The sequence below is a fragment of the Macaca nemestrina genome, chromosome 12 (assembly GCF_043159975.1).
Source record: "Macaca nemestrina isolate mMacNem1 chromosome 12, mMacNem.hap1, whole genome shotgun sequence".
NCBI classification, from domain to species: Eukaryota; Metazoa; Chordata; class Mammalia; order Primates; family Cercopithecidae; genus Macaca; species Macaca nemestrina.
Window position 1 is genome coordinate 92,659,838 of NC_092136.1, and position 23,592 is coordinate 92,683,429.

Genomic DNA, 23,592 nt, shown 5'->3' on the forward strand with positions numbered 1-23,592 from the left:
AAAACCTATAATAAATTCGGTTGTTTAATTTTTGGGAGTATAGCACTGTATGGATGTTACACAATTATTCAATCAAACAGTGAAAAAAAAAGTCTTATAAAACACTGTCCTAATTGTGATTGTCCCTTTACATTTACATCAAACTAACATGCTATAAATGTAGATAGAGATGGTTAATGCACAAGATTTGGAGACAGACATAATAACTCACTAGCTGTGTGACCTAGAGCCAAACTGCTTAATCTAAACTTCCATCTCCTTACCTATAAAATTGGGACAATAATAACACCTTTATAAGATTTGGTGAAGATATTTATGTTGCACATGCATTGCACATGTTAAGTGTTTAATATGTTAGCTATTATGATTAGAAGCTTTAATATTTTCCATGTGATTCCTGAAGCAGTCATCTTGTGACAAAATTCAGAACACTTAAGGCCTTATATTATGTGTCATATTTATAGTTTTGTTCATAGTTGTTGAATATACTTACCATACTTTAATAAGATAGCATCTATGAATGAGACTACAGAAGTTCCTGGCACATGGTATGCACTCAAAAATGTATTAATTTTTTCAGCCCTTTTCTGAAGAAGATCCCAAAATTTTAGAGATTTATCAGCTTCCACTGGCCACCATCCACTTAAATAAGCTGTAACCATGTAATTTGGAATAGCTTATTCTCCAAAGACTGGCTAATGAGTCAACCGCGGGTCTGGCATGGCTATGATGAAGGTCATTAGATCTCTACTGTTGGATCTACAGTCTTTCTCTCTGACTTTCTAAACCAGCATCCAATAGGTAGACCGAAGCACCCAAGCTCCAATAACAGAGCAGTAGCATTTCCAAGCATCCTGGAGCTCCATAAATTAGTTAGTCTTAAAACCAGGAAAAATAGCTAATTTCCTCAGGTCAGCCATGTTCAGGCCTATCAAGCCTTATCACTAACCCCTAAGCTTTCTCCCAGAATCATAACCCCTTTAAGGTCTTAAATTGTGTTTATTTGTTAATACAGTCAATGTGTTTAACATTTAGACATCTAATGGGAATTTTTTTGTGTTTCATTCAGATGTCAAAACCTCAATTGTGTAGAAATACGAAACTGGATGTGACTATTCAGGAGATGTTCTGTGGAGGTAGCCCACAGCATGGTTAATATTCAGCAGCAGATACCATCATTTAAAAATCATTGCCCTGGGTAGTTTCAAACTCCACCTCTCCTTCAGGCTATTCTTAGCTTCATTAGCAAGCTGCAAAATAAGCTCCACTGAGATTTCTCATCCTGTCTCTTCCTGGCCCTACCTTTAGTGAAGGTCACCCATAGGAGGAAGGGCCAGATTACTCCACTTTGTACCCCAGCACCTGAAACAATGCCAGGGATATAATATGCACTTGATGTATGTTGGCTAAGTTGAAGTTTAGGGCTCCAGGTAACCCACAACCCAGGTAATCCAGGCTTTGCAGGATATAGTGATATGTACTGTCCAGAGATTCACAGAATGTACAGTAAGCACACAGAGGAGGCACCTAGGTGAGAGGTTTGCGGAGCCCTTGGGGTGCCAGCTAATATGCAGAACAGGGAAGGGCTTTCTCCCACTGCATCCCAGTCTGTGCTGAAGTGGCTTGCCAACCCCAGCTCCTATTTGGAGCCTAAAAGCAGTTCCTAAATCACTTTTACCTACCTGAAATCTGTCATCCTCGGGAGATCATAAATACATAATTCAGAAGAAAGATCTTAGATTTTTCATGAGGTACCCATTATAATTCCTGGCATGCCACTCTAGACTTTTAAAGATGATGATAAGTCTTAAAATTAGATGTGGGGCTAAGCTCCAGGCTGATGTATACCTTGCTGTTACATAATTGAAATAAAATCTACTTTTAGGTGACTACTTTCAAATAAAATAGAAAAAGGTCAATATTTTTGAAAATGTATAGGTACTCATTAGTAGCCCTCTCATGAAGCTTCACAAAGACAAAGCACTTTAAACTAAGCAACTAGTACCACAAAGTAGACTGACCGATCCAGTGTTCTGACTTTCCCCATATTGAGAGAGGCTTAATTTGTTCTTGTTTTGTTTTTGAACTGAAGACTATGAAAGCAAATTTTGATCCCATAGGATACCAAATGACTGAGATTTTCTCTTCATGGTATATGGCATTCTTCTTGTCACTGCAAATAACTTTGGCAAAGTCTCAACTTTGCATGTCCCATCTTTACCATCCAAGGTCTAAGAACCTTTTCTCATTAGGTGAAAAAGTCAGAAAGGCTGCAGTCAAATTTAAAGCAATATTATAGCCTTGTTGGCAGGGAGACATAACAGCAGCAGACAGACTCTTGAGGTATGCAGGAATTAGAGATGCGTTTGTTTGGTGTCAGCCAGGACAGAATGGAATTTTTTATTTAGCATTTTTTACAACAGAAGGTGTTGTTCTGTCTCTATCAGCAGTAGCCAGGGCATGCTTGCTTCACCTCTGAATGAAGAATTACAAATATCTCTGTGCAAGGCCGTGACAGACCCATGATGTGTGCTTTGATACATGCACAAAACCATTTACCCGTCTTCAAAAATGATGCTTCCAGAAGCAATTCCTTTAAAAGTTCCTGTCATGCCACAAGGACATCAACATGTAAGGAAGAGTGAACTCAGTTTCTCATGGTGTAAAGCATGTACATACCCAGGTGAACGGGAGAAAAAGCCTATTCCAAAACTCCTCTTTTAGAAATTACATAGTGCCTATGTTAGGATTTTTTAAAATACAATTATTTCCAATTATGGAAATATGTGAAACATGTAACTATGTTAATATATGATACATGTTCATTGTAAGAAAATTTAAAAAAACAGAAACAGAAGACAAAGATAAGCAAATAAAAACATTTAATAATATTCATAATTTTTCCATGAACGGATGATTGCATTTTAAATTTTGGTAAATAATCTTTCAGAACTTTCTTTTACATTTATGTATATTTGTATACACATGTATTTCATATAATCCTGCATAAAATTTGTGAAAAAAAATCTAATTCATACTATATATAGTTTCATATCCTTGCTTATTTATTATGGACATTTTTCTATATTAATATATTTACATTCCATATGTTACTTGTTTCCATTGCATAGGATCTCATTAAATAGCAATCTATGGTAGAGTTTCCAATGACCTTGAGTAGGAACCATCTATCACTTTTTCTAGAATATTGCATGAATATAACCCAGCCCCCCAGGAGTCCCTAGTGATACTTCTGTAGTGTTGGTTTGGTGCCCAGTTTCAAGCCATTTACTAACTTTCCCTTCTGCCTGTGGATCAGCTAAAAGAAAGACCCTGCACATCATCGAATGTAATTTGGCAGATTATTTCAGATACTTGATCAGATTGCACACAGACATGAACAAAAATCTATCCCTTGACTGGAGCTGTAATACTCCACCTTATAGCATTTACCTACTGTACGAAAAATTATACAGTGTAAGAAATGTTTAAATATCTTTGAAACATTTGGAAAAAAGAGTACTGCATATTAATTCATGTCCTTTGAAAAAGTATATCAAGAGCCTAAACATGTAACCTAACTTTAGACATCTGAACAGGTTACCCACAAATATCAACTACTCCCCTTTCTTCCAGTGTAGTTTGATATTCTACCTTACAACATTTCGTCATTGAAGACAAAATGATATGTTGTAAGCACCTTTTCACATAAGTACAAATAAATCCCACAGAATCATAAAATTTCAGAGCTAAATAGTAACTTAGAAATCATCTGCTTGATGATGGATTATTTAAAGCCCAAACTAAAGATCTGGATAAACATTTGCCAAACGTGGGCATGCAAGCGACATTCGCATTTGGCACAGCTGTCTGCATTCTCTACTGGTGACAAATTGTAGTGTAAAAAGCGGGAAAGGATCCAAACCAAACTGTAGCTGAGGCTTGACATGTCTCTGAGAGGGCACATATGCCTTCCCATGTTTAAAAGCAAAATCCCTTCAGATGATGCAGGTAGAATAAGAAGAAAGAAGAGCAGCCCCTGTCTCCTGCCACACATCCCCCATCAGTTCCAACTTGGAGCTGTTAAGAAAAAGGGACTCTGGAAAGACTCTCATGTGCATGCCAAGAATAAGTCATTTCTGCACTCAGAGAAACCCCACTTTCAGACAACCTTGAAATGTGGTTTTCATGGAGGGAGGGCATGAAAAATAATATGCTTCTATAAAATATCCCTTTTTGAGAGTAAAAATGTAAAGAAATACATAGTTCATGAATATGAGTCTGTTGTGAAATCATAGATTACAAAGTCCTTAATGACTTGTTTTTGTTTTCTTCCTGGTACTGACCTTGTACTTATTAGACTCTAAATATTAGCTGAATTAAAATGAAAGAAAATATATTCTTACCTTCTCTTTTCATTGTGTTTAGACAGAGGAAAGAGAAAACTAGTATCAACTCGACTTTACAATTCTTACCTGAGAGGAGCTTTAGCTATCTAGGCTTTTGCCCAATATTTCCAGAGGCATAAATATGTAACTATAAATGCCTAGCAAATGACAAGGGCAGTTCAGAAACTGTAGAAGAAAACATCATCTATAAGGTTGCCAGTTGGTAACACAAATATATCTGAACCACCTACAGTTTAACTTAATTATGTTTTCCACAGTAGGGTTACTTGCCCCCCGAAGGACAGAATGCATGAGCCTGAAGTTGCTTAATAAATGGTGTTATCTGGAGATGTGTACATTTCCAAAGGCCAGCCCCAGCTTATAAGCTTGAAATCAGCACTCTGACCAATTCATAAAAGACACTGCACACTGCTTACCACCTCACACAGGTGTTCAGGCTTAAATTCTGACATAAGAGATTAAGAAGCCAAGTTGGGGGAAAATACAGCTTCTGGAAGCCGTAAGTAGACCCAGAGATGGACTCAGGGATCTTAGAAATCATAGGTGAATCTTTGAGAAGGGAGTTGCCCTTGACTACCACAATTGAGGTTGGAGTAAGAGTTGAAAACTCCAAAGAATGATAAGCAAAGGGAAAAGCATTGTTCTCACTGCTTTTCTGTTCTCTCCTTGATTGTCATGCATTTCAATGGCATCCAGATGTTCTATTATTTTAGCTACCAACTTGGGAAATTACATTGTAGTTACTTTCAAAGTTGTCAGAACACTAAACTCAACAATGACAGTTTATAACCCATTTTCTCTAAAGTGCTCAATTTTTTTTCTTAACCCTGATGGGCTGGCATTTAAATAAAGTAAGCCAGGATTCTTCAATTAGTTTCTGGATATGCAAAGTTATTCTTTGTGCTCATCCACATGCATATTGGTTCTTACATCTTGGGTACCCTGTACTTTAATTTTTTCTCTATTTGTATCTAGATTTGTTAAAAAATAGGAAATTCACTTCATGCTTTAACTTTCAATAGTTTTCACTCTTTAATTTAAAATTAAACTATTAAATTCCTTTTGCTTTCAAATTTGCATTTTTCAGAAAATTGAAGGTTAGTTAAGAAGACCAATATTATTAAATTTGAAAATGCATTATTTTCCCAGTTGAATCAAAAACATAATAGTATGTATATCATATTTTACAACTGATTTCTTTAAGATTTCCCAGAAAACTCAGTTCATAATTTTCTGTTGCAAAGGGATGAAGTTCTTCTTCAGTTTAATGCCTGCAGCATTCTTATGGTAATTTTGAAATTGGGAGACTTGGTCACATTCATAAATGGTAACTGTAGAAAATTGAGTATGTTCAAATCAAACAAAAGCATAAAGAACCTTGAGGATACTTTTGAAAAGAGGAGACTCTCTCTAACAAGTCTAGTTACAGTGTCTATTCCTAGGGCAGATGAATGAGAGAGTTCTTATAAGACTATTGCTGTGGGTTTTTTTTTTTTTTTGTAGACTGCTTGTATTATCTGTCTGTACAGTACTTAGCACCCTGTTGAACTCAATAAATATGCAGTGGTGATAATATTGCTCAGAATTCACTTAGCACTTTCACATCTTTTGAGTGTCACAATGTTCTGCCTACTAGGTGCAGGGAATTTTAATTTAATGCTTATTCTGAGGCTTAAAGCTTGGAAGTGTAATGACCCATGTAAGGTAATCCTCCACTCCAGTAGGACATTTTTGGAGCAAAGCCATTAGGTTGTACAAGAATTCATTAAAAAGCAGAAAAACTGTACTTCCCACACTAAAACACTGATGAGGCTCAGTACACTGTTGTTTCTAATCTCTACTCTGCAAGCCATCCACATCATATTACCCCAAAGCACAAAAAAGGAAAAAAAAATAAAATTTGAAATCTATGATGATTAAACAGTTCTGACCAACCTCAGTCAAACTTTCATCCATGGCAGAAATTGGGAAAGAAATCAAAAGGTCCTAGAACAAGTTCTTTATCAGAACAACCCAGTTCGTCCCTCAACCTAATTCAGCTATTACTAGATTGTGGAATATCTACCAGTTTCCACATATTTTATCCTATGAAGCTGCATTTTCCTCTTGGCTCATTAGAAACTAGCTACAGGTAGTTTTAATACCAATAAAATCATTGATATCCTTAGCACTAACACAGTTTCTAGCATCTAATAAGCACTCTGGAACTATTTAGTTGAATGAATGAATGAATGAATGAATGAATGAATGAATGAATGATCCATGAAGGGAAATACCAAATTGTTCTCAAAACCCTCGTCTCGGTTATTTTATTGCTTCTTTAAAAAGAAAAGACTGTTGGGGGTTACCTGACAACATCTTTAACTTTTAAAAAAAATCCCAGTAGTATATGGGGTTCAGGTGGTTTTTGTTATGTGGATTTGGGACTTATAGGACAACTAGCCTACTTCAAAAAAAAAAAAAAAACTGAAAGTTATAAATGTAATAAAAGTTCTGGGAATATTTAAATTAATGTTAAATTGGCTGGGTGTGGTGGCTCATGCCTATAATCCCAGCACTTTGGGAGGCCAAGGCGAGCAGATCATGAGGTCACGAGATGGAGACCATCCTGGCTAACACAGTGAAACCCCGTCTCTACTAAAAAAATACAAAAAATTAGCCGGGCGTGGTGGCGGGTGCCTGTAGTCCCAGCTACTCGGGAGGCTGAGGCAGGTGAATGGGGTGAACCCAGGAGGCAGAGTTTGCAGTGAGCCGAGATCGTGCCAGCCTGGGCAACAGAGCGAGACTCCATCTCAAAAAAATAAAAAATAAATAAAAATAAAATAATGTCAAATTGATATAAATGATCACTCATGAGAATACACAAATATTTGGTGTGAGATTTAATTGACAGTCCACAGTTGATAATTAACCATAAACGCACTTGTGTATGCACATGTGCACACACACACGTACTTCCAGCACATAAAACATGATAACTACACCCAAAGTTACCCTAAAACAATTGAGAATACCAGAATAACACAGGTGAAGCACTGATGAGCTGTAGGACAGCACATGGTAAAATTTTATGCCCAACTTGTATGTGCTATACAAGTTGTATGTGCTATAGAAACAACTTGTATGTGCCATAAAGTTAATGGCTGCACTTATCAGGGAGGACTTCACAGAAGAGAGGAGACTTGACCTAGGCCTTGGATAAGAAGAAGATCAATGTAAAAGAAGAGAACACTGATGATTCAAGCAGAGACATAAAGAGGGATGCATATGGCACCCCTGGGAGACTGTGACAGGAGTAGCCTACCTGCCAGTGGAAGTAGGAATTGGAGAGCAGTAGAGGAGGGAAATTGAAGTAGGTTCGACTAGATACTTGATTAAATACAGAGCCATAAAAGGTTTTTGAGCAGAATGGTGGCATGATCAAAGTCATATACAAAGACAGTTTATCTGGGAAAAGTTAGCTTTGGAGTTAGAAGGAGTCTGGGATCAGACCAGTCGGTTAAGAGGAGGCAAATCCAGGTGTGAGGGGTTTGCTATCCAACTGCAGGTAGTGGTAGCAGTAAGATAAAAGATACCTGGATAAATAGGCAAAACACGGTGATGAAGGAAGGAGTGAAGGAAGGAACAAGGATAGTTCTTTCTCACGGATGTCAGAAGCTGGTGTTCAGTAGCAGGACTGTATAGACATCATAAGTTTGGTTGGCTTCATTTGTGTTTCTTCCCTTTAAATGAAGTGAGGTGGTCATCCTGCTAGCAACTGCCTGCCTAATTAGCTGTTTCTCATTCGCCATCAGCATATGAGCTGAGGACTGATCTACTCTTGACTTGTGCTTTGAGTTTCCAATTCAGGAAAAAAAAAAAAAGGCTTTCTTAAGAATTTTCTGGAAAAAATGTACAAAAATTATGTTTTTACTTTTACTGTAAATTTGCATATATCTTAGTTTTACTCATTTCCACAAGGTTCTTAACTCTGCCTCTTGAAATAATCACTGTAACAACTGCAGTGTTTCTGGCACAGGTGAGTTGGACTTAGGGTCCGTATATTTTAATTTTCTTTTTACTTGCATGTGTACTTGGGGTCGACATGAAGGATTAGGTAATCACTCACCAGGGCCACTTTGATGAACACATCATCCCAGCCTAATTGCTAGGATGTAGAAATGGAATCTAGAGAGAGATTCATTTGGGAAAAGGAGGGAGGTTTCCCTTTATGATTGTAGTAGAGATTTAATGTTGTTACAGTGAATAACAACTGATAGAACATTTGCATAGCTGGAAGAAACCCATGGTTGCAGGCTGATGCTAAGCCATACTGGTGAAAAGAGGCTGGGTGTAGGTTCAGGCAGACCAAGGTTTGAATCAAGATTCTGCCATACATTTGCTGAATGATATAGAGCAAATTCTTACTCTGTGATAGTCTCAGTATCCTCAGTTGTAAAATGAAGATAATAACCACCTTATCGGGTTGTTTTATGTGTTGTGTAGTGTAGAAAGCATTGTGTGGAGAGACTAACAGAATGTCTTGCATACAGTAATATATCAACTGTTAGTTTCCTTCTTCACGTCAAAAAATCCTCTATGTTTCTTTGTCCCCAATACCTAACTCAGTTTTAGCATATTCAATAACTGTTTTGCTCAATAGATGCAAATGCAGAAGGGCATTTTGAGGACTAGGAAAAGGAGCAACATCCATCATCAAATAGACATGTTTGCTTTCCAATGGGGGTCCTAATTCAGTGCTTCAGCTAAAGGGCATATATACAATTGTGGGTGTGTGCATTGTACTTCCAAAGATGAGCAGTTGTATCCTCTCACAGCTCTGTCAGGAAGCTCATCATGACTCACCCTCCTACAGATCAGGTGGTTAATTATGTTATTAAACTGTCAGAATTATCCAGAATGGCTTTGTCACCCACCTGACAAGAGACCTCAGTTTGATACCGCTGTGTTCAAATGGCTGAAAAATGTGAATGTGTTGTGAGATAATGTATGAACATATATGGAAGATTTTTTTCAAAATGTTTTATGACAGTTTTTTTTCCTTTAATTCTTGTGCCTTAGTGATTACATTGTTCTTAACTTAAAATTGACTTTAGTTCACTTGTACAGCTATCATTCAGAGCCTAAGATATACAGGTTCTGTGGTCAGTGTGATGGGGACAAGGATGAGAAAGATTTGGCTCATTGGGACTACAACCCTCACTTCTTTTTTTTTTTTTTTTTTTTTTTTTTTTTTTGAGACGGAGTCTCGCTCTGTCACCCAGGCTGGAGTGCAGTGGCCGGATCTCAGCTCACTGCAAGCTCCGCCTCCCGGGTTCACACCATTCTCCTGCCTCAGCCTCCCGAGTAGCTGGGACTACAGGCGCCTGCCACCTCGCCCGGCTAAGTTTTTGTATTTTTAGTAGAGACGGAGTTTCACTGTGTTAGCCAGGATGGTCTCGATCTCCTGACCTCGTGATCTGCCCGTCTCGGCCTCCCAAAGTGCTGGGATTACAGGCTTGAGCCACCGCGCCCGGCTACAACCCTCACTTCTTAAAAAAGAAGAGAAGTCCTTCACCAGGATAAAATCACCAGCCATGATCTTTATTGTGATATTTTTACACATCATGAAATGAGTAAACTGGATGGTAGCAAGCTAGATTCAGCTAAATAGTCATGGTGGATTGTAAAAATGGCCACAGATTCTTGCAACTCTTTATTTCAAGAGCTGGAGGCTATTTCCATGCCCCCTTGGGTCTGGGCTGGCTTGGTGACTTGCTGTGACCGGTAGCTTATAGTAGAAGTGACATTGAACTTTCAGAAGCTATGCCTCAAGAGACCTGCCTTCTCTTCTTATTGTGCCTATAATCCTGAGACATTGACCAATTTTCATGATGTGGTCACTCCCTGGTGGCAAGATAGACCCTCCAACTAAACTTTGGTTGAAAAGTCAAGACCATGATGCCACACACACACACCAAAGTATATGTAAAGGTTTATTACTTGCATATGAGCTTTCTGGGGAGAATAGGGTGGGCTCCCAAGCTGGTCCGCAAATGGCTTCTGAAAGTAGGAAATAGAGATGAGCTTGGGGCTATATGGTGGTTGGGGGTAGGACTAGGTGAGGGTTCCTGTGCTCAAGCTGGGGCCTACATGGTTTGAACTTCCTGCTAGCACCAAAGGAGGAAGTATCTGGGATTTCTTAATGTGCCCACATATGGAAGCAGACAGGGACGGGATTGTGATGGGGCAGAAGGCTGTCAGCAGTCAGAATGAAAAATGGCATGAACCTTGTTATTACTCTTTTTTACTAGTGTCTTCCTAGTACATAGCATCTGAAATTATCATTTAAAAATATTTATTTTTTATTTGTCTAACCTCTCCATCCTCTACAGTAAACTCAGTAATGACTGAAACCAAGCATACATTGTTCTCTTACCAAATCTCTGGCTTCTAGATTAGTGTTTGGTACATATAAAGTGCTCAGTAAATATGTATGAATGAATTTCTACAAGTGAGCATTAGTTTTGCTGTATCCAGTCCTGATGCTTAGAGTCTCATTATAGAATGAATGTACTGTTAAGTCTAATGATCTTGAGTTTTTAATCCTAATAATCTTAAATCTGAATGATGGGCTCTGCATCTCCTAACAGTTGATACCTCTAAAGAAATAGGTAAGAAATGTTAGCTTTTGGTTCTTCTCTATGTTTTGAGCTATATCCTTGTATCAAGTCCAGTCACCAGAGCACCACATACCTGGATTAGGTTTCTCCAGCTTTCCATGGAAATGTTTTTACAGTATTAGGTTCCTGATATTTATTGAAGCTATACTACACAGCCTTATACACCTATCTCTGAATATTTTATAGAAGTGCTGCTCAGCACATGGCTGTCTATTTTAGTCACTGTTTCCTAGGACAGACCCATGCAGCAGGCGTCTCAGAGTTTAGAGCTGGGCCAGTTAGCATTTCCTCCTCTATTAGATGAGGAGTTCAGCCAACTTATAGAATGAAACTGTTGTGTTAAACTGTAGTAGCTTCCCTTACCCTAGATTTTCTAAAATTATTATCTACCAGTTCTTGTCTTTTTATCTTTCTTTTGATTTTATATGTATAGTCGTCCTTCAATATCTATGGAGGATTGGTTCCAGGAACCCCCTCAGATACCAAACATCAATGTATGCTCAAGTCCCTTACATAAAATGATGTGTTTGCATACAAGCTATGAACATCCACCTGTATTCTTTAAGTCATCTGTAGATTACTGATAATACCTAATACAGTTTAAATACCATGTAAATAGTTGTTAATACTGTATTGCTTAGGAAACAAGGATAAGAAAAAACAGTCTGTACATACATGTTCCGTACAGATGCTTTTTTTCTCCAAATACTTTTTATCCAAGATTGGTTGAATCCTGGACACAGAACCCATGGATACAGGAGAACCAACTCTGTGTGTGTGTGTGTGTGTATAAAATTTTCTGTAAGTCTCCACAAACTTTCTTTGTAAGTAGATATGGTATTAGTAATTAATAAATGGATGCTTACACACTGGACAAGATTCAAGTAAGACTACGTTCCATTGCCCTTCCCCTGTTTAAGGGAAACCTGGTGCTTAGGGAAAAGCAAGGAGTAATGCTGTCTGGTTGCTCCAGCAGAAGTGGCGTGTTCTTTATCTTTATGTCTCCTATAGCACATTTAAAAGGATCAAGAAATGTTTGTCACGTTAAACTTCCTGGATTTATTTCTATACCACAGGGGCAGGGGCTTGATTAATGTCATTTATGACCAGAACTCATAGGATATAAGGATCTAGAATTTGAAATACATCTACTTTCCAGAAATATCCTGGAGGATCTTTTTTAAGTAGAGTAAGAAGTTGATTTTCATCTATATCTTCTCCTTAACATAGTGCCTAACCCTGAGGTTTTAAGCACTGCTGAGGAATGATTACCAATTGATCTTCACGAGCACTTTAATATCTTTGAATCTCTGGGATTGATTATCTTCTTTTACCTAAAGCTTAATACGTTAAAAATGAAACAATAAGTCATTGCTAATACCGTTGTTTTAGTCTATAATTTAAAATGCTTCAAAAATATAATTAGGTTAACCTTTTCTCAGGGAATAGATGGATATACATGAAGAGAGATACACAGTTCGTTTCTATAAAATGAATCTATTTTCCTGCCATTTTTGCCATACAGTTGGAGATGTGCTTTCATTGAAAAACATGTCTTAACATAGTGAACTGTGAAGCATTTGGTGAAGGACTTTTAATTTGACAGAATTCCACATTGGACGAAAGAGTGGTGAAAAGTGTTTTCTAACACTTTTAGAAGTGTGCCATGTACCCTCAACTGTTTTCATTTATCTTTTTTCTCATCCTTATTTCCAGATTTCATGCTGTAGCTTCTCTAATTTAACTCTTCTTCATCCTTTCTAATAGCAATTAGAAGTGTAAGCCATCTAAATTTGCCTGTTTTCATTTTTAAATGACATTATTAAACTATACCAGTGCTTCAGATTCAAAATATGCTAAATAAGATCCCTTAATGTAAATGATATTTGAACTCAATGTTTTTTTATCCCTTTAGGATTTTTGTGTGATAGTCCAGGATTCCAAATATTATAGCGTGCGTTTCTTTTGTTTTTCAAGTTTTATTTTAAGTTCGGGGGTACACATGCAGGATGTTACACAGGTAAACATATGCCATGGTGTTTTATTGCACAGATCATCCCATCACCCAGGTATTAAGGCCAGCAGCCATCAGATATTCTTCCTGATGTTCTCCCTCCCCCAACCCCTACAACTGGTTCCCAGTGTGTGTTGTCCCCCAGTACCATGTGTCCAATAGCATGTTTCTTTAGTAACACTGCACACTGCCTGTGTTGCAATATGGCAAATCAGGATAATGCAAGAAATAGGTTATTATAAAATTCAATGAAAGGTTAAAGGACCTTATTAGCTATTTGTAATAGAAAAAATGAAGTAAAAAGCTGTGTCCTTTGGGGATATTGAAAATATTCTAAAATTTGATTATGATGGTGAGTGTCCAACTCTGTAAATATACTGAAAACAATTTAATTGTACACATTAAACAGGTGAACTTTATGGTGTATAAATTGTATCTCACTGAAGCTAATTTTTTAAAACAGCTCTGTCCTGGTGAGGGAATGAAATAATGGAGTAATTTACATACACTTACATAAACAGCAATGATCCTAATAAATCCTCAGTTGAAACAAATAGTAATTGCAATATTAAAGGTGCAAACCTCAACTGCCTAAGGAATTTTTCTGAAAGTCAAATATTGTCTGTGGCTATGGGTGCATCTTATGAGACACAAGTGTTGTATCCTTGATGCTCATGCCAGTTGTATTAAGTCCGTTTTAATACTGCTGATAAAGACATACCTGAGACTGGGGAGTTTACAAAAGAAAGAGGTTTATGGGACTCACAGTTCCACGTGGCAGGGGAGACCTCACAATCATAGCAGAAGGTGAAAGGCATAGCTTATGTGGCAGCAGACAAGAGAAGTGAAGTTGTGCAGGGAAACTCCTCTTTTTAAAACCATCAGATCCTGTGAAACTTATTTGCTATCACAAGAACAGCACAGGAAAAACCCACCTCCATGATTTAAGTACCTCCCACTGGGTCCCTCCCACAACACGTGGGAATTCAATATGAGATTTGGGTGGGGATACAGCCAAACCATATCATTCTACCCCTGGCCCCTCCCAAATCTCACATTTCAAAACCAATCATGCCTTCTCAACAGTCCCCCAAAGTCTTAACTCATTTCAGCATTAACTCAAAAGTCCAAAGTCGAAGGTCTCATCTGAAACAAAGCAAATCCCTTCCGCCTATGAGCCTGTAAAATCAAAAACAAGTTAGTTGCTTTCTAGATATAATGGTGGTATAGGCATTTGGGTAAATACAGCCATTCCAAATGGGAGAAATTGGCCAAAACAAAGGGGCTACAGGCCCCATGCAAGTCCAAAATCCAGCGGGGCAGTCAAATCTTAAAGCTCCAAAATGATCTCCTTTGATTCCATGTCTCACATCCAGGTCACACTGATACAAGGGGTGAGCTCCCATGGCCCTGGACAGCTCTGCCTCTGTGGCTGTGCAGGGTACAGCCTCCCTCCAAGCTACTTTTATGGGCTGGCATTGAGTGTCTGCAGCTTTTCCAGGCATACAGTGCAAGCTGTCAGTGGATCTACCATTCTGGGGCCTGGAGAACAGTGGCCTTCTTCTCACAGCTCCACTAGGTGGTACCCCAGTAGGGACTCTGGGTGGGGACTCTGACCCCACATTTCCCTTTCACACTGCCCTGGCAGAGACTCTTCATGAGAGCCCCACCCCTGCAGCAAACTTCTGCCTGGACACCCAGCCATTTCTATATATCTTCTGAAATCTAAGTGGATGTTTCTAAACCACAATTATTCACTTCTGTGCACTCGCAGGCTCAATACCACGTGGAAGCTGCTAAGACTTGGGGCTTGCACCTTCTGAAGCCATGGTCTGAGCTCTACATTGGCCCCTTTCAGCCATGGCTGAGGTGGCTGGGATGCAAGATACCTAGTCCCTAGGCTGCACACAGCATGGGGACCCTGGGCGTGGCCTAGGAAACCATCTTTTCCTCCTAGGTCTCTAGGCCTGTGATGGGAGGGACTGCCTTGAAGACCTCTGACATGCCCTGGACACATTTTCCTCATTATCTTGGGGATTAACATTCAGCTCCTTATTGCTTATGCAAATTTCTGCAGATGGCTTGAATTTCTCCTCAGAAAATGGGATTTTCTTTTCTATTGCATTGTCAGGCTGCAAATTTTCCAAACTTTTATGCTGTTTCCCTTATAAAACTGAATGCCTTTAACAGCACCCAAGTCACCTCTTGAATGCTTTGCTGCTTAGTAATTTTGTCCACCAGATACCCTAAATCATCTCTCTCAAGTTCAATTCCACATATCTTTAGGGCAGGGGGCAAAATTCCACCAGACTCTTTGCTAAAACCTTAACAAGAGTCACCTTTGCTCCAGTTCCCAACAAGTTCCTCATCTCCATCTCAGACCACTTGAGCCTGGATTTCTTTGTCCATATCATTATCAACATTTTGGTCAAAGCCATTTAACAAGTCTCTAGGAAGTTCCAAACTTTCCCATCTTTTCCTGTCTTCTTCTGAGACCTCCAAACTGTTCCAACCTCTGCCTGTTAGCCAGTTCCAAAGTCACTTCCACATTTTCAGGTATCTTTTCAGCAGGGTTCCACTCTTGGTACCAATTTACTGTATTAGTCTGTTTACACACTGTTGATAAAAACATACTCAAGACTGGGTGATCTGCAAAAGAAGGAGATTTATTGGACTTACAGTTTCATGTGACTGGGGAGGCCTATCATGGCAGAAGGTGAAAGGCACATCTTATGTGGTGGCAGACAAGAGAAGGGAGCTTATGCCGGGAAACTCCCCTTTTTAAAACCATCAAATCCCATGAGACTTACTATCATGAGAACAGCATGGGAAAGACCAGCACCCATGATTCAAGTACCTCCCACCAGGTACCTCCCACAACACGTGGGAGTTCAAGATGAGATTTGGGTGGGGATGCAGCCAAACCACATTACCAATCATCAGGTATTTATTGAGTTCCATTGTGATAGAGGCTGCTCTTAGAGATTCAAAGTTATAAAATACAAAACCAACTGTATTACTTACTATAGCTGTTTAACAAAACATGGTGGGTTAAAACAACACCATTTTATTTAGCTCACAATGTTGTGGGTGGGTTGTTGGTGGGTTTTGTTATTCTTGTCTGAGCTGGCTCAGCTGATCTCTGCTGGGATTTTTCAAGAAACTGTGGTGAACTGGTGAGAGGGCCAACTGACGATCTAGGATAGACCCACTCACATGTCTGGCAGTTGGCAGGCTACGGCACTTGGTTCTCCTCCATGAGAACAGCATGGGAAAGACCAGCACCCATGATTCAAGTACCTCCCACCAGGTACCTCCCACAACACGTGGGAGTTCAAGATGAGATTTGGGTGGGGATGCAGCCAAACCACATTACCAATCATCAGGTATTTATTGAGTTCCATTGTGATAGAGGAACTTTAGCTTGGCCGCATAGTAGTTTCAGGTTTCCAAGTGCAGCAAGAGCAGAAACTACAAAACCTCTTGAGGCTCAGGATCTGGACTTGCACCATGTCATTTAGACTGTATTTTACTGGTCAAAGCAAGTTACTAAGCCATCCCAGATTCAGAGGATAGGGAAATAGAATTCACCTGTTGATAGGAGGAGCTGCAAGATTTGATGGACATTTTTAGAGTCAATTTCATAGTCAATCAATTACTAAAATAATGCTGCTTTCTAGACCTCCAAGTCATTTTAGCACTACAACAATCTAGCTAAATCTGGTTTTGTGCTATGCAGTTTATCCCTTCCATTTAAGTAAACTAAGTCTAATGATGAAGATGATTTGGGTATGTTAAATACACAGTCACAAGTATTCGTGTGTATTAAATGTTGAATTAATTGCCCCCACTAGAAATGGGCAGGGATAACAGCAGCTCTTGCTAAAACTGTTTAAATTTTGCTTCAAACTTTTGCCATAGATTTACCTAGCATAAAGATTGTTTTGATTTCCTAAAGTACACACCATTAAATGGGTCCAAAGCCAGAGGAGCAGGAGACCACAAGATGGGAATAAAATTACAGTGGCATGGTTAATTCACATTGAGTAATTAAGAAGCAACTATATTATAATATCTATTTTAATTCTGGCCATTTGCCAGCTATAGCTTTTCTCACAGCAATAGGAGAAGTTCAGGAGCAAACCAAAACACTCACCTGAATACAATGAGAAACACACAAGAGTGGAAAAAAAAAACAACCCTAAATCCAATTGACTAATGTTAGAAAAGAAATTTATAAAATTCACCATATCTGTTAAGCTACCCATCAAAAGGAAAATCGGGAGCAGGTAGTGAGAAATCACCCAATATAATCTCACAACCTTGTTAAAACTGTGAGAGCATTATCCCATTGCCAGTTGTTCCTAAGAAATGGGCCTCTTCTTAAATATGGGGGACTGAATGCTGAGGGCCAGCGAGGAAAAACACTCACAGCTCCACTGACATCTGACATGAATCACATCAGAACCTAAGACCTTTGCCCACAGACATTAAAAATTGTGACAGTTCAACTGTGAAAATCTTCTTCAGGTTCAAGCTTGGGTCTCAGACAGAAAAATCCATCTCCCAGCTACCTCATCAAAGTGTAACGTTCAGCTTGACTTTTCCTATCCCTAGGCATCCGCTTTCTATAAACACAGCTCCCAGCATGATGGTGTCAATTAAATACCCGCTTTCAATTACCTAATAGAAGAAAAAAAAGAAAAAGGATCTTGTTACTTAAAAAGTTTTTTTTTTTTTAACCGATTCTATGGATGTAGAAGTCTAGCATCTTAAAAGACACCTTAAATGACCGTTTGCTCTCTATAAGCTGTTGCCTCAGATGCAGTTGAGATTTATAAAAGTCCTAGGCAAGCTTCTTAGAAGCATACTAACATCGGCTGATAAAGAGCGGTTCTATTTTCCTTTGAATTAGACATCCCTTTCTCTGCTATAATCCTCTTTATATAGAGACTCCTTTTCTATTGAGCCAAGAGTAGAATAATTGCAAAAGCCTTGTCAGGGTGCCATACTGGAGAGACTTTCCATGTCTCCATTATCCCTCTACAAGTAGACAGTTTATTTTTTTTTTACTTTTAAAAATTTATCATTTAAAAGCTTGTTTAATCAATTACTCAAATAATGCTGCTTTCTAAGTTGCTTCATCAAATTTACTAAGGAAAAAATAATTATTTAAGGTGATGGATATCCCAATTACACTGATTTGGTCTTTACAAATAATATAAGTATATTAAATTAGGACATGTCCCCTGAAAACATGTACATCTATTATATACCAACAAAAATATAAAATTAAAAAACTTTACTAAAAGATCAACTATAAGATGGAATTGTTTTAATAGCTATGACAACTTCTAGAAAGTTCTACTGCAGAGTTTTCCTTTTCTATATTTATAGAAGCATTTCAAGGAATAGTCAACTTCTTAAAAACTATGGGTAGAAGTGGTTTAATTTTTGTATTATATGTTTAATATTCAGAAAAGCATATTTATAGTCAACAGTTGCAATTTCAGGTATCCCATATATTCATCATAAATATGAATTTGCTGAGAAAAGACACAGAACAACCATGTCAATGGGAAATGGTGAAATTGTGGTTACTAAGTTTTAGAAATACAAATTTTAAGCTGATATGCTCTTTGAATGGTTAAGAAAAGAATGATAAAATGCCTACAATTCAAAATAGTTTAAATGACATTCAGAGGATGGAAAGATACTCAGATGCTCGAAACGACCCCTTCTCATGTGACATGATAAAATTTAACATGTTGCCAGAAGCACCAAATTATGACTAAGTCACTCTGGTTGAAAGTTAAAGAATGGTTAAACTCAAAAATAATAAAAAATGACCTTTAAAACAGCTAAAGAAATCTGAAATGGCCAAAATCATCCTATGCCAAATGGTAAGCTAATTTGTTATTATCTAGTATCTGGGACATGTATTAAGTGGGATTGGTCAACTCGGTAGCAGTGGGCCGACAGATTCAACATGAAAAGCAAAAACTGTTCAAAGCAATGGAAAGGAAATAAGGATGGGATTACTCAGGAGAACAGGACACTATCACATTTACCTTAGTGTTAAATCTATTCAGTAGAAGTCTAAATCTCCCTAGGATTCTTAAATCTCAATAAAATGATCATTTACTAAAATACTGCTCTTATGACAAAATGAAAAAATTGGCATCTAAAGCTTCCCTAAAATATTCAAAAGCTTTTAAAACCACTCAATCTACTGTGAATTTCGATTAACTTCATAAACAGCTACAAGAAAACAATGTTTTGGTAAATTTAGCACATTGATTTTTGGCAAATTAGCTTCTGGCAAACTGGTTGTTTTATATATTGTTTATTTCAGCATATTGATTTTTAGCAATTTGGCTTCTTTCTGATACCTGGTGCCCTCACAGAACAAACTGGATAATCAAAGACTTATTTTTAGAAATATATCGAGTGCCAAGGGTCACTGGTTAGGAGACTGAATATACATGGTGTTTGAGACAGACATTGCCACCAACCTCATGGGAGATACAGCCTGTCGGGGAAGACAGACATTAAGTAAAAGTGACATAAATAATTATTTAGTCAGAACTGTAATAAATGCTTTAAAAAACATGGTATGAAATGAGAGTATCTGAGAGGAAGACCTGGTAGGTAACCTTTTATTTTTAATTAATTTGTAATTAAAAATTATATAAAATAGAAAATGCAGTCTGGCCTGGTGAAACAGACAGGAGGACCAGCACTGAGCATCATGATCAGTCAGGTGTGGGTGGCATGGTAGGGCTGCAGAACTGGCATAGACCATGGGCAGCACGCACTGCCTAAGGAGCGGTGGCTGGCATCCTTTAATGTCTCCAGTGTTCATCTCGTGCAGGGTTCTTTATGTTTTCCTAACATGCCTTAGAGTGATCTTTGTCTTTAAAGTGACAGGCTGCACTTTCCCATGTGCTTCTCTCTCACAGCTTACCTGCAGCCTCCAGTCTTCTCTCAGCCTGCAGCTTGAGACCCCTGTTGCCGTTTGCCATGCTGCCACTGAGGCTGGCCTCCCCAGCTCCTTTTCCTTGGCTGCTTTTTATTTTTATGCTTACACTTCTCCGTTGCTGTTCTTCTCAGCGTTCTCCAGCGCCTTTGAGACAGCATGCTGGACAGTGGCGGCACTCCCGTGCCTCTGCAGAGGGGTACTGAACAACTGGGTCTCTGACACCTCCCACGGAGTGGTTTTACATTGCTGTGGTGGTCTAGAGCTTCTCATCCCGCATACCATCTTCATTAGAAATCTAAGGATTCTCGGAGGCTCTTTTTGAAATCATCAAATCATCAATGTTTGACCTTAACTAATACTAAAAAACAAGTTGTCCATATTATTAAGAGGAGTTCTAAATAGTTAGAATTTGTTTTCTGTTTTGTTTTGTTTCGTTTAAAAAAAACTACTCCTTGTGGAGCAGGGCTACCCCACAGGCGGTGTGCCTTTGTTTACAACAGATAAATGAAAGACAAGAGGAAATTGTGTGTGCCCTGTGACTAAAATGTATCTAAATAATATGTAAATAGCTATGTTAAAAAAGCAGTCAATAGCACTAAGAGACAAAGATGTTTTTGCTTGCATTGTTTGCAAAGAAGTTTAGACTTCAGCAGAACTGGACTGCTGGAATAAAAGACACAGTCCAGGTTTTGGTGTTTTCTTGTTTTTTTAAAAAATCGACATATTTGTTCTCTGGGGCTGCTATAAAACAAATTACCACAAGCTTGTTGGCTTAAAACAACAGGAATTTATTCTCTCACAGTTTTAGAGGCTGGAAGTTCAACATCAATTTCAGGAAGATCAACATCAATTTCACTCGGCTGAAATGAAGGTGTCAGCAGGGCCCGGCACCCTCTGGAGGTTCTGGGGAAGAATCCTTGGTTCTTGGAGCTTCAAGTGGCTGTCAGCATCCTGACTTGTGGCCACATCCCTCTAATCTCTGTTTCTTCCTCCTCCGAGTGTAACCTCATCTCCCTGTGTCTCCTTTACAAGGACATTAGTGATGTCGTCTATGGCCCACCAGGTTAATCCAGGATGATCTCCTCATCTCAAGATCCTTAACTTAATCGCATTTGCAAAGACCCCTTTTTCAAATTAGGTGAGATTTACAGGTTCCAGCGATTAGGATTTGATATCTTTGGGGTCATCATTCAGCTCACTACACAGGGGTTACGTTGTTTCTGTTGAGAATCACAATTCACAGAAAGGGGCCCAAAGCTTTGCTTGTCCTGAAGGTAGGGTGATTTGTTCTATTTGTTTGTTTCCAGATATAAAGTTGTTTTTTCCCGACTCTGCTACTGGTGCACTTGATCATCCTGGTAGAGGACAAGGTGCCAGCGCTGCTTTCTCAGTTGTGTGCTTGCAAACAAACTGGCTGACAAACGCAGAGCACTCGATAAATGTCATTGTTATTATTGCTGTGGTTACATGCAGGAAAACAGACTGAAATTTTATTAATATTTTTTTCATGTCAGATGGGTAATAAGATTTGAGGGAGACACATCTCTCCTATGTGTGAAAACCCAGTCATCACACTTATAACTACAAATGGACGCTAGACTGAATTTTTTTTTTTTTTTTTTTTTTTTAGATGGAGTCTCGCTCTGTCACCCAGGCTGGAGTGCAGTGGCATGATCTTGGCTCACTGCAAGCCCCGCCTCCTGGGTTCACGCCATTCTCCTGCCTCAGCCTCCCGAGTAGCTGGGACTACAGGCGCCCGCCACCACGCTCGGCTAATTTTTTGTATTTCTTAGAGATGGGGGTTCACCATGTTAGCCAGGATGGTCTCGATCTCCTGACCTCATGATCTGCTGGCCTTGGCCTCCCAAAGTGCTGGGATTATAGGTGTGAGCCACTGCACCTGGCCCCCAGACTGAAATTTTAAAAAAGGAAACCGTAACATGATAATGGTAGGTAGTGAATGGAAGGATCAGGTGGTCATACTACTTTAAAAAGTTAAGTCAAAATTCAATTAAAAAAAAATTTTTAAACATCCATTTAATCTGAATACTCTTGAGACTACAAGACTACTCTAGAATTCTTAGTAAATTCCATGCTCAGAATCTATGCTCAGAGGCCGAGGTGGGAGAATCACTTGAGGTCTGGAGACCAGCCCTGGCAACCTACTGAGACCCCATCTCTACAAAAACCTTTAAAAGTTAGCCAGTCGTGGTGGCTCATGCCTTAATCTTAGCTACTCAGAAGGCTGATGGGGGAGGATCGCTTGAGCCCAGGAGTTCGAGCCTGCCGTGAGCCATGATGACACCACTGTACTTCAGTCTGAGAGATAGAGTGAGATCCTGTCTCAAAAAGAAAAATTAATATATCAAAATTTTGATATATAAACTCTGAGTTTTAGAGTTTTAGAGTTACTTTTATGTACATTATCACATTTACAGCTCCATGAGGTTGACGTTATTTTTCTATTTGGAAGGTGAGGACATGAGCTTTAGAGGGATCCAATCCAAGGCTGATGTAGCAAGGAAAGGAACAGGACCATTGTCCTTTTTATCTTAACTCCAAGTCTAGTGGTTTATACAGAATTTAAGTTACTGTGAAGCTGATGATACTCCTTATAAAATGTATGTTTGCCTGCTTTGGAATTTGTGCTAGAGGAAAATTTTGTTCATCCAACCCCAGTCTCCAGGTGGGATTCCTAGGTTTTCAAACCTGTTTATTAATGTATTTTTTAACATGTGTCAAAATTCTGCTTAGTTCCACAATCATTATTTCTAGGAATTTCTGAAAAATGCCCATTTATGTCTTAAGAATAATCCATTCAAATCTCAAAAAAGACTATTTTTAATCATGTAGTTCTTAAAAATATTTTTTTCATCTTCCTGCCTTTATCATAGGTCTTCTTATGCCTAAGAACTAAAGCAATTTCTTTAAAATGAGCAGAACAGGTTCTTTCCATGATAGTTGATCCTTCTTTATGAAATTGGGTGCTAAGTCAGATTTGGTTTTGAGTTGTCTTCCCTATCACCCACCCCCTCACCCACCAACTTGCATTTTATTGAAGCAAAATATTTCACAGTATTTGTGGTGCCATTAGAATGTCCTTCAGTCCAACACTCTTTATAATCCTCCTTCTAAAACTTGGCGTTTTGCTGTTGAATATGTAAATGTATGTAAGGAAGTTCACTGATGTTCTGCTTTCCAGTTACTCCCAAACCTGTAAATATTTTTGAAGCCTTGAATAGATCATTTGTTCATTATTGGTGTCAGTTTTACCCCCAGGGGACGTTTGGAAATGCCTGGAGACAGTTTTTGGTTGTCACAATAGCAAAGAGCAGGCACCTAGTGGGTAGAGAAAAGGATGCTGCCAGCCATCCTACAGGACAGCCCCCACAACAAAATTATATGACCCCAAATATTCAATACAGCCCTCGTTGATAAATACGGGCCTATATCTACAGCACCCATCTTTCAATTTCATCTTATAGATGTTCAGCTCTCACTGAAGACCACAGAGATACATTAAAA

At 38.7% G+C, this 23,592-nt stretch overlaps 1 protein-coding gene and 1 pseudogene across 8 annotated transcripts in view; one reads left to right on the forward strand and one right to left on the reverse strand.

The window, feature by feature from the left end:
* The window catches only part of LOC105484363 (FAT atypical cadherin 3), a 695,427-nt gene that overhangs the window by 504,433 nt on the left and 167,402 nt on the right, over positions 1 to 23,592 (forward strand). The window lies entirely within an intron of this gene.
* Positions 21,576 to 21,660, reverse strand: LOC112427186 (small nucleolar RNA U13; annotated as a pseudogene).